Source organism: Esox lucius, chromosome 16 (assembly GCF_011004845.1).
Source record: "Esox lucius isolate fEsoLuc1 chromosome 16, fEsoLuc1.pri, whole genome shotgun sequence".
Taxonomy (NCBI): Eukaryota; Metazoa; Chordata; class Actinopteri; order Esociformes; family Esocidae; genus Esox; species Esox lucius.
Genome location: NC_047584.1, coordinates 1545187 through 1560876, shown reverse-complemented (window position 1 = coordinate 1560876; position 15690 = coordinate 1545187). Strand labels below are relative to the sequence as shown.

The window sequence follows — 15690 nt, the reverse complement described above, 5'->3', positions numbered from 1 at the left end:
TCTTTTTTTTTTACTTGACCGCAAGTAAGGTAGGTAAAACTCTCTAGTGTGTCATTTGCAACATCAATACCCAGTGAGCAATCGCTGGCACGCCGCCGGTGTTTTGCTGCTGGCGGGTCGCCGGCGGCTATAATTTCGTACAGCCAGCGGGCCACCAGCTTTTGCTGCTTTTCTCCTGATCTCAATTTGCATAAGCTAATTTGCATCTCAGGTGGCTTTCCACAAACGGCCCGACTGCGTTATGCTGGCGGCTAGCCGCCGAAAAGAGGCTGTATCTGCTTGTGTTGCCATTTTCTTCCAACAGAGATGTTATGGTACCCCTTTTATTCTTGTACTGATTATTTGATTTATTTTAACATTGTTAAATCTTAGTGTACAGAATTTTGGTCAACATTGGTAGATTATAATTAAAATAGACTTTGGCTATTGCACTATTGCTTGTGTAAAGGACCTTTGTGTAGACATGTACAGTAATCACATCTTGCCATTGCTTACCATAATATTTTCCCGAACTAAAGGCCATTTTCCACTGCATGGTACCGGCTCAACTACTCGCCTATAGCCTCGACTTTAATGCTTCATGGGGGACAGTTCTTTACTGTGTTTAAACACCGCCATGACCGTAGATGGCGCTATAGTGAATTGCATGTGTAAGGCAAGACCATATGTCTATGGGCAAGACAGTCGCCATTTGGATCCTACGCTTTAGTAGAGTCAAAACTAGTAGGAACATTTTAGTGAGTGGGTTCTTTCGTTCAGGAACAATTCTTGTTCAAAGTGTGTAAAGTATAAGCTACAGTATATGCTCTGAATTGGACAATACAACATGTGGATTATCACATTGTTTTACTACAATTTGATGAACTCCCGAAACAAACGAATATCAAGGATTATTTGGACATCAGACCGAAAATTGTTGAAAGCCGAGTCACCTACATAGCTATGGTGAGTTCTGTTCTGTTCTATTATAAATAACTAGCGTTAAGTGTTGTTAGGTTACTGAGTAAGAACGTAATGACTGTTTTGTTTTAAACAATGACTGTTCGCAATATTACATTAACATTCAAATTCTTTAGTCAAGTTACTGGTAGCTGAACGCAAGTTCAAAACCATTGGCGGGAAAACAAGTTATAGAAACTGAGCTTGAAAAAAACAGTATTGTTTTGAGTGTATATGATTGCATTATCCTCTTAATATATCTATAGCTCTGTGTGAATGTTCTTAATTCTGACTTTAGTTGTAGTGTTATGCCACCATTCATAAGCTTATTGCACTGATGTATCTATGATATTCAATAACTATTGATTGCTTCTAGGTCATACTTATGTATATTACTGCCATTCTAGCCATGGTTTATTTTGTATTGAATTATGTTTATTTTGTAATTTTACTATATCTGTTGCTGGACTTGTTTTCTTTACTATTTGATTTTGTAACATTTTTATTTCAATTCATTCATGTTTATTTTGTATGTATGCTGTATAATGCATGTTTTTTTTTGTATGCATCTTGCACAATATAAAATAAAATTTTTAGATTTTATTTGAATGATACTGTAGTTAACATTTAATGTTGCTAATAATTACAAAACATTGACCACCTGATAAAGTTATTATTTGATTTACAAGAAGATATTTTTCCAAACTGCTGCTGAGGCACTTTTTGCTGGCTTAGTGCTAATTTAGTATATATTTTCTTTAATGCTAGATGTATTTTACAAAGTTCGTTCTCATCAGTCTACTGACATAGTTTCATTGCTTTACTCTCCCTCAGTAGTGCTGTTTCCAGTGCAGCTCAGATATATCAGAGCTTTTATCCAATCAGATTTTCCACATGTGCTGTCTCCGGGTGAAAATCTATTCTGAGGCCTATAGAATTTTGTCTGTCCTATCTTCTGTTGAAGCAAAATGGGAGGAGGTTGTTGATTGTCATATTCTTCAACCAATCCGACTTCGAGTTCGCCATAACGAGCCTGTTTTTTGGCAGGTAGCAGACTTCTAAGCTTGCCTAATTGCAGACATACGCTTTTTTCAGGTGGTGTGGTCAGAGAGCCAGGCCCCAACTAGCAACCGTTCAGGGTAAGGATGTAGTAGATGCAGTGCTTTCTGTTAGATTGTTTTTAGATTTGTTCTGAGCCCTGTTGTTTTTTAACACACTATGGAGGAGAAGAATTGGATTTGTTGGTGGATTTACTGGCCCACCCTTTTCGAGAAAACATGGAAATTGCGAGAAACCAACTGCCTCAGTCAGGGAAAGGTTTTGTATGAAAGGATTTGTGTGACATTTTCATTCGATCGAGTGCGAAAATTACACCTGGCTTACAGCGTCGAAGTAACATTGTTTTTGTGAGTACATTCTTATTTCTTTGGTAACTGTAATGTCATTGAATTGGGCTTTAAGATTTATATTTGTGTTGCTGCGTCCTGTCACACTGCATAATGGAACTGTACATCCTTGATGGTTTCATTCACCATGTATTCATGTTTCCGTAATTACTAGTGTTGTAAGCCTTTTGATAAATCGCTTTATTCCACTGTTACGTCAAATGACAATAGCCTAATAGCCCATAGAATTAGGCAGCCATACATGCTAGATTTACTAGCTTTGCGTCCATTGTGCTGAAGTTGCTAATCATTATTGGTAAGTAGGATAAAGTGCCCAAATTTAGAAATCACATTTTGTTACCGACCTGTATCTACTTGACTGGTAAGCAAATAAGGACAGTAACCAGCTGCATCTGCATCATCTTCCGCTTATCCGGGGCCGGGTCGCGGGGGCAGCAGTCTAAGCAGGGATGCCCAGACTTCCCTCTCCCCAGACAATTCCTCCAGCTCTTCCGGGGGGACACCGAGGCGTTCCCAGGCCAGCCGGGAGACATAGTCCCTCCAGCGTGTCCTAGGTCTTCCCCGGGGTCTCTTCCCGGTGGGACGGGACCGGAACACCTTCCCAGGAAGGCGTTCCGGAGGCATCCGAAACAGATGCCCAAGCCACCTCAGCTGACCCCTCTCGATGTGGAGGAGCAGCGGCTCTACTCTGAGCTCCTCCCGGGTGACCGAGCTTCTCACCCTATCTCTAAGGGATCGCCCAGCCACCCTGCGGAGAAAGCTCATTTCGGCCGCCTGTATCCGGGATCTTGTCCTTTCGGTCATGACCCAAAGCTCATGACCATAGGTGAGAGTAGGAACGTAGATTGACCGGTAAATCGAGAGCTTCGCCTTGCGGCTCAGCTCTTTCTTCACCACGACAGACCGATACATCGACCGCATTACTGCAGAAGCTGCACCGATCCGTCTGTCAATCTCCCGTTCCATCCTTCCCTCACTCGTGAACAGGACCCCTAGATACTTAAACTCCTCCACTTGAGGCAGGCACTCTCCACCAACCTGAAGTGGGCAAGCCACCCTTTTCCGACTGAGGACCATGGCCTCGGATTTGGAGGTACTGATTTTCATCCCCACCGCTTCACACTCGGCTGCAAACCGTCCAAGTGCATGCTGAAGGTCCTGGCTTGAAGGGGCCAACACGACAACATCATCCGCAAAGAGCAGAGACGAAATCGTGTGGTCCCCAAACCTGACACCCTCCGGCCCCTGGCTGCGCCTAGAAATTCTGTCCATAAAAATTACGAACAGAACCGGTGACAAAGGGCAGCCCTGCCGGAGTCCAACATGCACAGGGAACAAGTCTGACTTACTGCCGGCAATGCGGACCAAGCTCCTGCTTCGGTCGTACAGGGACCTGACAGCCCTTAGCAAAGGACCCAGGACCCCATATTCCCGAAGCACTCTCCACAGGATGCCGCGAGGGACACAGTCGAATGCCTTCTCCAAATCCACAAAACACATGTGGACTGGTTGGGCAAACTCCCATGAACCCTCCATCACCCTGTAGAGGGTATAGAGCTGGTCCAGTGTTCCACGGCCTGGACGAAAACCACACTGTTCCTCCTGAATCCGAGGTTCTACTATCGGCCGTATTCTCCTCTCCAGAACCCTGGCATAGACTTTCCCGGGGAGGCTGAGAAGTGTGATCCCCCTATAGTTGGAACACACCCTCCGGTCCCCCTTCTTATAAAGAGGGACCACCACCCCGGTCTGCCATCCCAGAGGCACTGTCCCCGACTGCCACGCGATGTTGCACAGGCGTGTCAGCCAAGACAGCCCCACAACATCCAGAGACTTGAGGTACTCAGGGCGGATCTCATCCACCCCCGGTGCCTTGCCACCGAGGAGTTTCTTAACCACCTCGGTGACTTCAGCCCGGGTGATGGACGAGTCCACCTCTGAGCCTTCATCCTCTGCTTCCTCAATGGAAGACGTGACGGCGGGATTGAGGAGATCCTCGAAGTACTCCTTCCACCGCCCGACGACATCCCCAGTTGAGGTCAACAGCTGCCCACCTCTACTGTAAACAGCGTTGGTAGGGCACTGTTTCCCTCTCCTGAGGCGCCGGATGGTTTGCCAGAATCTCTTCGAGGCCAGCCGATAGTCCTTCTCCATGGCCTCACCGAACTCCTCCCAGGCCCGAGTTTTTGCCTCCACAACCACCCGGGCTGCAGTCCGCTTGGCCTGTCGGTACCCGTCAGCTGCCTCTGGAGTCCCACAAGCCAACCAGGCCTGATAGGACTCCTTCTTCAGCTTGACAGCATCCCTTACTTCCAGTGTCCACCACCGGGTTCGGGGATTGCCGCCTCGACAGGCACCGGAGACCTTACGGCCACAGCTCCGAGCGGCCGCTTCAACAATGGCGGTGGAGAACATGGTCCACTCGGACTCAATATCTCCAACCTCCCTCGGGATCCAGTCAAAGCTCTGCCGGAGGTGGGAGTTAAAGATCTCTCTGACAGGAGACTCGGCCAGACGTTCCCAGCAGACCCTTACAGTACGCTTGGGCCTGCCAAGTCTGTCCAGCTTCCTCCCCCGCCATCGGATCCAACTCACAACCAGGTGGTGATCAGTTGACAGCTCCGCCCCTCTCTTCACCCGAGTGTCCAAGACATATGGCCGCAGGTCAGATGAAACGACAACAAAGTCGATCATCGACCTGCGGCCTAGGGTGTCCTGGTGCCACGTGCACTGATGGACACCCTTATGCTTGAACATGGTGTTCGTTATGGACAAACTGTGACTAGCACAGAAGTCCACTAACTGAACACCGCTCGGGTTCAGATCAGGGGGGCCGTTCCTCCCAATCACGCCCCTCCAGGTGTCACTGTCGTTGCCCACGTGGGCGTTGAAGTCCCCCAGTAGAACGATAGAGTCCCCAGTCGGAGCACTTTCCAGCACCCCTCCCAGAGACTCCAAGAAGGTCGGGTACTCTGCCCTGCCGTTCGGCCCGTAGGCACAAACAACAGTGAGAGACCTATCCCCGACCCGTAGGCGCAGGGAAACGACCCTCTCGTTCACCGGGTAAACTCCAACACATGGCGGCAGAGCTGGGGAGCTATAAGCAAACCCACACCAGCCCGCCGCCTCTCACCATGGGCAACTCCAGAGTGGTGAAGAGTCCATCCTCTCTCAAGGAGTGTGGTTCCAGAGCCCAAGCCGTGCGTAGAGGTGATCCCGACTACCTCTAGTCGGAACCTCTCAACCTCACGCACCATCTCAGGCTCCTTCCCCGCCAGCGAGGTGACATTCCACGTCCCTAGAGCTAGTTTCCGTGTCCGGGGATCGGGTTGTCTAGGCCCCCGCCTTCGACTGCCGCCCGATCCTCTCTGCACCGGCCCCTTATGGTCCCTCCTGTGGGTGGTGAGCCCACGGGAGGGCGGCCCCATGTTGCTCGTTCGGGCTTGGCCCGGCCGGGCCCCATGGGGAAAGGCCCGGCCACCAGGCGCTCGCGAACGAGCCCCAACCCCGGGCCTGGCTCCAGGGTGGGGCCCCGGCTGCGCCATGCCGGGCGACTTCACAGGACACACAATTTTCTTCTTCATTAAGGGGTTTTTGAACCGCTCTTAGTCTGACCCATCGCCTAGGACCTGTTTGCCTTGGGAGACCCTACCAGGGGCATATAGCCCCAGACAACATAGCTCCTAGGGTCACTCGGGTACTCAAACCCCTCCACCACGTTAAGGTGGCAGTTCAAGGAGAGGAGTAACCAGCTGATAGTTCATTTTAACCAGCAAGGTAGTAGATAAATGTAGCTGCCATGTACAAAAGTTGTCCAGGGGCTAATGACTTTCAAGAGGAGAGGATTTCTTTGTCATTTAAATTACGCTATATGGGCTTAGAAAATACACAGACATTCCCTACATTCCCACCAGTAATAAATGAAGTACAGTATTAGTACAACTATTTTTGGGGGGCAAAGCATTCTCGCTGGGGGGGAAATGCCCCCTTGCCACCTTGGTCTGTATACGTACACGATTAGCGGAATAATACATTAAAGGCAACAATACATAATATGATACAATAGTATACATAATACATAGAGGGCTAAAATGGAAAACACGTAAGACAACAAATCCAGATCAAAGTAATACAATAAGAAGTTAAAGAGAGTACCCGAGTGACCCTAGGAGCTATGTTGTCTGGGGCTATATGCCCCTGGTAGGGTCTCCCAAGGCAAACAGGTCCTAGGCGACGGGTCAGACTAAGAGCGGTTCAAAACCCTTTAATGATGAGAACAATCTTGAGGTCCGTGACGTCACCCGGTATGGCGCAGCCGGGGCCCCACCCTGGAGCCAGGCCCGGGGTTGGGGCTCGTACGCGGGCACCTGGTGGCCGGGCCTTTCCCCATGGGGCCCGGCCGGGCTCAGCCCGTTGGAGCGACGTGGGGCCACCTTCCCGTGGGCTCACCACCTGTGTTTTGTGGATTTAGAGAAGGCATTCGACTGTGTCCCTCGCAGCATCCTGTGGAGAGTGCTTCGGGAATATAGGGTCCTGGGTCCTTAGCTAAGGGCTGTCAGGTCCCTGTATGACCGAAGCAGGAGCTTGGTCCGCATTGCCGGCAGTAAGTCAGACTTTTTCCCAGTGCATGTTGGACTCCGGCAGGGCTGCCCTTTGTCGCCGGTTCTGTTTGTAATTTTTATGGACAGAATTTCTAGGCGCAGCCAGGGGCCGGAGGGTATCAGGTTTGGGGACCACACGTTTTCGTCTCTACTCTTTGCGGATGATGATGTCGTCTTGGCCCCTTCAAGCAAGGACCTTCAGCATGCACTGGGACGGTTTGCAGCCAAGTGTGAAGCGGTGGGGATGAGAATCAGTACCTCCATATCCGAGGCCATGGTCCTCAGTCGGAAAAGGGTGGCTTGCCCACTTCAGGTTGGTGGAGAGTGCCTGCCTCAAGTGGAGGAATTTAAGAATCTAGGGGTCTTATTCACGAGTGAGGGGATTGGTGCAGCTTCTGCAGTAATGTGGTCGATGTATCGGTCTGTCGTGGTGAAGAAAGAGCTGAGCCGCAAGGCGAAGCTCTCGATTTATCGGTCAATCTACGTTCCTACTCTCACCTATGGTCATGAGCTTTGGGTCATGACCGAAAGGACAAGACCCCGGATACAGGCGGCCGAAATGAGCTTTCTCTGCAGGGTGGCTGAGCGATCCCTTAGAGATGAGAAGCTCAGTCAGGGTGAGAAGCTCGGTCACCCGGGAGGAGCTCAGAGTAGAGCCGCTGCTCCTCCACATCGAGAGGGGTCAGCTGAGGTGGTTTGGGCATCTGTTCCAGTCCCGTCCCACCGGGAGGAGACCCCGGGGAAGACCTAGGACACTCTGGAGGGACTATGTCTCCTCGCTGGCCTGGGAATGCCTTGGTGTCCCCCCGGAAGAGCTGGAGGAAGTGTCTAGGGAGAGGGAAGTCTGGGTATCTCTGCTTAGACTGCTACCCCTGCGATACGGCCCCGGATAAGAAGAAAATTATGATGATGATGAAGTTAAAGAGAAATTGAATAAAACCAAAAACAGATTAAAACACAGTAAGAGGATGATAAAAATAAGTAAAGAATGGACTGGACAAAAACCAAGGGACAACCTCAGACTGAACTAAAAACAAGAGAAAAACGGTGGGTCTTTAAATTTTATTTAACACTGTCAATGGTGGAACTGGACTTTATGTGGGATGGGAGACTATTCCAGATCATGGGAACAGCAACAAAAAAGCTGGGCTACCCCATCCTTCCTGGAGTGTGGGTTCTTGCTTTTTCCGAATTTATTTTGAAAGACCAAACTTCTTGCCCATGTCTATTATCTGATGATTTAATCCTTAATATAATTGATGACTGTTCTTTCCTCTTATTCACTATTTACATTACATTCATGTTGAGAGTAGCAGAAGATTTTGAAATTGATGCATATCAAGCACAAATTGGTGCATAAAAAAATCCGTCATCAGGGAGGACCAACAGACCCCACGGGCTTGCAGCCGCTGGCAAGGTGTCCTTTATTTTTCCACATTGAAGGTGGCAACCCTACTTACAACAGGAGCTGGGATATATCAGTTAGCTTACCAATTACATTAAAAGTTGTTCATGAATTGGTCAATATCACTATCATTGTTGTGATCTTAATTTATATTAGAAATTTAGAAATACATTCATTAATACTTGTTTTGTACTTACAGCAGTTTCCATTGTCTCTCTAGGTAATCAACCATACAGTGGGGAGAACAAGTATTTGATACATTGCCGTTTTTGCAGGTTTTCCCACTTACAAAGCATGTAGAAACCTTTGTTTGCAATTATAGAGATCATATGTTTCCTGTAGTTCTTGACCAGGTTTGCACACACTGCAGCAGGGATTTTGGCCCACTCCTCCATACAGACCTCCAGATCCTTCAGGTTTCGGGGCTGTTGCTGGGCAATACAGACTTTCAGCTACCCCCAAAGATTTTCTATTGGGTTCAGGTCTGGAGACTGGCTAGGCCACTCCAGGACCTTGAGATACTTCTTACGGAGCCACTCCTTAGTTGCCCTGGTTGTTCTTGGGGTTGTACTCATCCTTTTTCTTCCTCCAAACACGGCGAGTGGAGTTTAGACCAAAAAGCTCTATTTTTGTCTCATCGGACCACATGACCTTCTCCCATTCCTCCTCTGGATCATCCAGATGGTCATTGGCAAACTTCAGACGGGCATGGACATGCGCTGGTTTGAGCAATAATTGAGCCAACAGTTGTTGCTTTCCCACCAAGCTGCTTGCCTATTGTCCTGTAGCCCATCCCAGCCTTGTGCAGGTTTACAATTTTATCCCTGATGTCTTTACACAGCTCTCTGGTCTTGGCCATTGTGGCGAGTTTGAAGTCTGTTTGATTGAGTGTGTGGACAGGTGTCTTTTTTACAGGTAACAAGTTCAAACAGGTGCAGTTAATACAGGTAATGAGTGGAGAACAGGAGGGAACAAACTAACAGGTCTGTGAGAGCCGGAATTCTTACTGGTTGGTAGATGATCAAATACTTATGTCATGCAATAAAATGCTAATTAATTATTTAAAAATCATACAATGTGATATTCCATTTTATGGATTTTTACATTCCATCTCTCACAGTTGAAGTGTACCTATGATAAAAATGACAGACCTCTACATGCTTTGTAAGTGGGAAAACCTTAAAAATCGGCAGTGTATCAAACACTTGTTCTCCCCACTGTACATCTAAGCATTTGTTTTTACATAACCCTAACACAATCTCTTATTTTGATTGGGAAGGAAGTGTACATTTGCCTAATGACGTACATTCTACATTTCACATATCCACTTGATGAAAATATAAAGTTGTATTCTTGTTTAAATGCAAAAAATAAGAAAATGTGCAATACATAGCGTTCCATTACAGTTTTTCCCACACACTGCGAATCACTAACAAATTACCTCTTTTACTTGCTCACAAACGGTGGAAGGACTACAGAAATATCCTATTCAAATACATGTACAGTTACTTTAATTACATTTTATTAAAGTAGAAGTAAAATCACTGAGTTAGAGTACAGTACTCAAACTTACAAGTATCAGAAAAACCCTCAATTCCAGTAACATCAGTATTTGTAATGCGTTACTTACTTTATATCTTGTTTAGAGGTGGACAGTAGATATGTGTGAGTATGAGAAATGTATCAAATATATGCCAAAACACTGAGATTGAGGGAATGTGAAAGGAACAACCTGAAAACATTTCCTTACTACCTAAGAGCCTTTATAAAGCAGAGTCACTTTACTTTCTCCTCTCCCACTCCATCTGTCTCTCCTTTGGCTCTCTTTCTCTTTCTATCATCCTACTTCTACACTTAATGTTTTGTTTTGAGGCAAAACATTATGACCACTAACATGTGAAGTGAATAACGTTGATCTTCTCCTAACAAAGGCATATATCAAGGTCTGGGTAGATTAGATGGTAAGTAAACAATCAGTTCTTGTAGTCAACGTGTTAGATGCAGGAAAAATGGGCCGGAGTAAAGACCTGAGGGACTTTGACAAGGGACAAATGTTTAAGGCCAGTGCTCCTGGGCTGCCTCAGTGAGTACCTAACAACAGTGGTCCGAGGAGGGACAAACCACAAACCGGCAACAGGGTGTTGAGCACCCAAGGTCCATTGATGCGCGAGGGCAACAAAGGCTATCCCATCTGGTCTGAACCGACAGAAAGTCTACTGTGGCACAAGCCACAGAACATTTTAATGACGGTTACGTGAGGAATGTGTCACAATAAACAATGCATCACACCCTGCTGCTAGCCTATGCAGTACACTGAGAAAGCGATCCGCTTGATACCTATCCATTTTTATGATACCCCTTGCTTTCTTTGTCCTTTTGTATAATAATTTTAGCATTTTAGAGGTGTGTGATATTATCGTATCATTGGGTGTTAAACATGAAAACACTGTTTACCAAAGAGGTCAGTAATGTTAAGCAACCCTGTGACCTGATGCCTATACTATGAAGCAGGTTTTGGGGTCAGCGAGCTTACTTCAACGGTGGTTCACTTGTTACTGGGTAACATCGCCATGATAACTTATGCTGCACACCTAACTTGCTCCAGAGCTTGTTATAATCGAGATAACAGATCAACGCGTATAAAAGCACCACCTAATGACCAATCAATTCTCTACTAAAAATGGCCTCACCACTCTTACAATATCCTGTGGAGCTCAGTGTGTGGATAGTGAGTCTCTTAGAAAAGCAAGAATATTTGGAGACTGACAAAACCTGTTGGCTTTTTTTGATGAGTATCTTTATGAAAGTTATAGACTATTAGCGGAAGGAATTACCTATTGTCAGCTTCTTGAGCTGTATGTTGCCAATGCGACACATTGAAGTCATGTGCTTACAGTTCCACAGGCTGTATGCATAGTGTTGCGTTTTTCGCTACAGGTAGTTTTATATATGCTGTTGGTGAAGCAAAGAACCAAAGCAAAAACACTGTCTGCCATGCAATTCGCAAGGTGGTTCATGCTGTAACAGAGCTACATGATACATTTGTTGTGTTCCCAGGCCACTTGCCCACGCAGTCTATTAAAGAGGGCTTTTATGAAATAGCAGGTATACAATAACTTACGTTGACTACTTCATCTATATATAATGTAGACCATATGAAGTTTACTGTTGTGTATTAAATGCAGCATACTCCTTTCATAGGGTTCCCCAGAGTGATCTGTGCCATAGACTGCACCCATCTTCTGATAAACAGCATCGCTGGGTGAGAATGAAGGCGATTTTGTTAATCACAAGTCATTACACAGCATCAAAGTTCAGGTAACGGAAAAAAAAGGATGGTCATTGTTTGGTCATACTAGTATGTCTACAGTGCCTACATAGATACCAAGTGTATTCAGAAAAAGCAGTAGGCTGTACAGTTAAAGGTAATTTCCTTTTTAGCACATATAGAAATATTTACACAGCACAGGTGTCACAGTTGGACTATCTTTCTCCCTACCCAGGAGTCCTTTCAAATGTACATTGATGTTTCACTTTTTCACTTCCTATATTTATGAATAATGTTCTACTGAAAACGCTTAACACTGGCAGGGCCGCAATTGAAAGAATCCGGCAAAAATTGTCTTACATGCCATAAGAATTAATGTAAGCAGAACATTAACACTTGTTGTGCCTTAATGATGGGGCAGTGATATTGATAAACCTTGTAACTTATGCATTTACACATTCAGCATTTCTTTGTCAGCATTCCTTACTGCATTTGGCAGCAACAAAAACATTATGACCACCTGCCAAATATTAGGTAGGTAAGTTGCGAGGTGGGGCCTCCATTGATCAGACTTGTTTGTCCAGCACATCCCACAGATGCTCGATTGGTCCACACCTTGAACTTGTCGTTGTGTTCCTCAAATCATTCCTGAACCATTTTTGCTTTGTGGAAGGGCGCATTTTCCTACTGAAAGAAGCCAATGCCATCAGGGAATACCGTAACATCAATTTTTTAAATATTAGATAATGTTCTTGACATTAGCTTATATAAGCTCTAACCATTTCTCATTGGGCCCCACTTTATAATATTCTTTAACCTATGTAAAGTATTATTAAAATTGTAATTTGGTTTCATATATAAACCTATATAAACCACATCCCCAGTTTTGCAACCAGGTAATTGTGAGTAAAAAAAATTCTCAAAGATTTACATTTGTTTTTCAATTGAATTGTTCATGTTATAAGTCACATTAAAGGTGGAAAAAGTTCTGACATGATTTATCTATGTCTCATTATTTTACATCACAAGAACCTGGCATTTTAACAGGGGTGTGTAGACTTTTTATATCCTCTGTATATACAGCTCTAGAAAAAATGTTGACCACTGCAAAATTATCAGTTTCTATGGTTTTACTATGCATAGGTATGTGTTTAAGTAAAATGTAAACACATACCTACAGTTTTGATTTATTCTACTGACAATACTCCCAAATTCCCCCCAAAATATTGTCATTTAGAGTATTTATGTGTAGAAAATAAGAACTGGTTAAAATAACCAAAATAATATGCATTGTTTTCAGACCTCAAATAATGCAAAGAAAAAAAAAATAATATACATTTTTCAACAACAAAATACAAAATGTTTTAACTGAGGAAGAGTTCAGAAATCAGTATTTGGTGGAATAACACTGATTTTTTATCACAGCTTTCATGCGCCTTGGCATGCTCTCCACCAGTCTGTCACATTGTTGTTGGGTGACTTTATGCCACTCCTGGCACAAAAATTCAAGTAGCTTGGCTTTGTTTGATGGCTTGTGATGAATTCCAGAGGTTTTCAATGGGGTTCAGGTCTGAAGATTGGGCTGGCCATGACAGGGTTTTGATCTATTGGTCCTCCATCCACACCTTGATTGACCTGACTGTGTGGCATGGAGCATTCTCCTGCTGGAAAACCCAATTCTTAATTTCAGTGCCAGTGCATAGGACGACCAGACTTTGTATTTTCCCCAAACTCCACTGTGTTAAGACTTATGCACTGGGGTTGAAATCAACACGTTATCCCCATCAGATCCCCTTCGAGAGACACGCAAAGACACGCTGTTTTTGTAGCCTGTATTGACTTTCTAAAAAACCCTCTCTGTTTTTCTATAGGCTAACTGGCATACATTTGCACTGGTCAAAGTAATAGGCTACTTTTATCAGTGCTCATTGCTATCTGGGATTGTTGTTATTTAATAACTGAATTCTAAATAGGCCTACTATATAAACTATGCATCAGTCCCAGTATAAGGCGCAATCTGCATTTATCTCGAATATTAGATTTCATCCAGTTAGGTTTTTAATAATTAATGTTACTGTTTCAGTTTAGAGAGGAACGCCTTTACCTTTTCCTATAAATGATAAGACAGCCAGTTATAAATCTCAGTGCAAAGTGTGGGTGATAGCTATCCGTTTGCCCTTGCAAACATAATACATTTTCATTAGGCTTAGTTTGTCTTAGGCTGAGATGACACTGACAACTACAATATTTGAAGGCAGAGATTTTACACTAATTATGCTATTAAATTCTACATCAAACTAAATAATTTAGCTATCAGTTTAACCATAATCTAACATAACTAAGCCATGGAAGTATAGACTAACCTACTTAAAAAACATTTGAAATTGCTTTCAAAAGTCAGTTAAGCCCAATGCGGTTGGGCCTATCACCACTTTTTTGACTGTCAATATGGCTGTTAAAATTAGAGAATTCCGGCCATAAAGAACCGTTATTGGACATATGTTTTACATAGCCACATAATAGCCTACTATATAACAGGTTCTTTATGGCTGGAATTCTACTAAATTAGTCAGCAAAATGAACCATTCACAATCGTTGCAAACTGAACATAGATAGGCTACACCAGGGCTGTTGCAATTATTACATAACTGCTTGATCAAAATAATTTGAACCTGATTGCATTTTTGCACAATATTTTCATCCCAAAGTCATGTTTCCAATCTGAATAATGGATTTTGAAGCCAATGAAATAGCTTATCAGGCAAATGTTGTCAATTTTCATGGGATGTCAGAGCGTTTGACATGGCTGCAAAATTCTTTTGAATCAATATTCCAAGAGCAATATAAGAAGTGCAACTGAAGAGTAATCAAAAATCACATTGAAATTACAATTTGAACATGTGCGATTTTTAAACCGCAGGAAGCTGTGAGTTTGGCATTTTCTGGCACCATTTTTACTACACAAACATAGAACAATACCTCACAAACACGCCCAGGTTACCTAACGAGGGAATGGACACCAGGTGTGTGCTATAACAAGATATGACAGTGCCGTGGGAGGAGAAGCGGTGTGACTAGAAGGCCGGTGATGACACACGCCAAACACCAGGCCGGGGGAGAGAGCGTGCGTCACCCTCGCAAGTCCTCATTACATGAATGATCAAGGAATTAAATAAATCGGGAAATAATATTTGATTAATACATTTATGCATAAATATATTTATTGATACATGTATTTATTTATTTCAAATGTTGGCATGTTTGGTCCTCCATAACCTTGTGCTAAACAGGTCTGGTTGGTCTCTAATAAACACACACTATATGAAACCAAATAAATGAATTAATAAAGCCACCATACATGAAATGTTGCAGAATTATTAACTAACGTTATAGCTAATCATCATGTAAAGCTAGCATCCTAACGATCAAGTTAGAAACCAGAACATTTTAGATTAGATTCATGTAATGCTCAATCTAGAAGTAAAAAAAGCATGGATTGGTTTTTCTGCATCAGTTTTTGATAGAAAGGACATAACCCTCACATCTCATACGATGCCCTTCACATCAGGACACACCTCCACGACTCGACCCAGCCTAAACTGGCCCCTCAGTGCGTTCTGTTCAGCTAACCACACCAGGTCCCCCGCTGCAACATTTCTAGCAGGCGCGTGCCACTTCTGACGGATGTAGAGGCCCGGACCTGCCAGCTGGCTCCATCGCTCCCAGAACTTGTCAACCTCGATCCGGATTGCTCTCAGCCGGACGACGGGGTAAGTTGGATACTTAAACCCTCGGGAGTCCCCGCTGGGTCCTGCACGACCGAGCAGAAGAGAGTTGGTGACTTCCACTGTCTCATCTTGTACCTGGGCTCTGGCACCGATTGGTCTCTCATTTGACAGGTTAGCAGCAAGGTACAGGAGGGTCTGGAACTCCAGTGCTGTCAAGTTACCTTCTTTGCCAACACTGCTTAACGCTCTCTTAAGTACACAGACAGCTGCCTCAGCTGCCCCATTTCGGTGGGGAGAATCCACCGGGTGAAACACCCACATCCAGTCAGTTCCTAAAGCTGCT

General features: G+C 44.6%; 1 long non-coding RNA gene across 1 annotated transcript; it reads left to right on the top strand.

The window, feature by feature from the left end:
• Positions 1-696: 696 nt before the first annotated feature.
• Positions 697-15288, top strand: LOC114841027. Its single transcript, XR_003782995.2, has 3 exons — positions 697-945; positions 11553-11669; positions 15188-15288. It is a non-coding gene; the product is annotated as an uncharacterized LOC114841027 (long non-coding RNA).
• Positions 15289-15690: the final 402 nt, after the last annotated feature.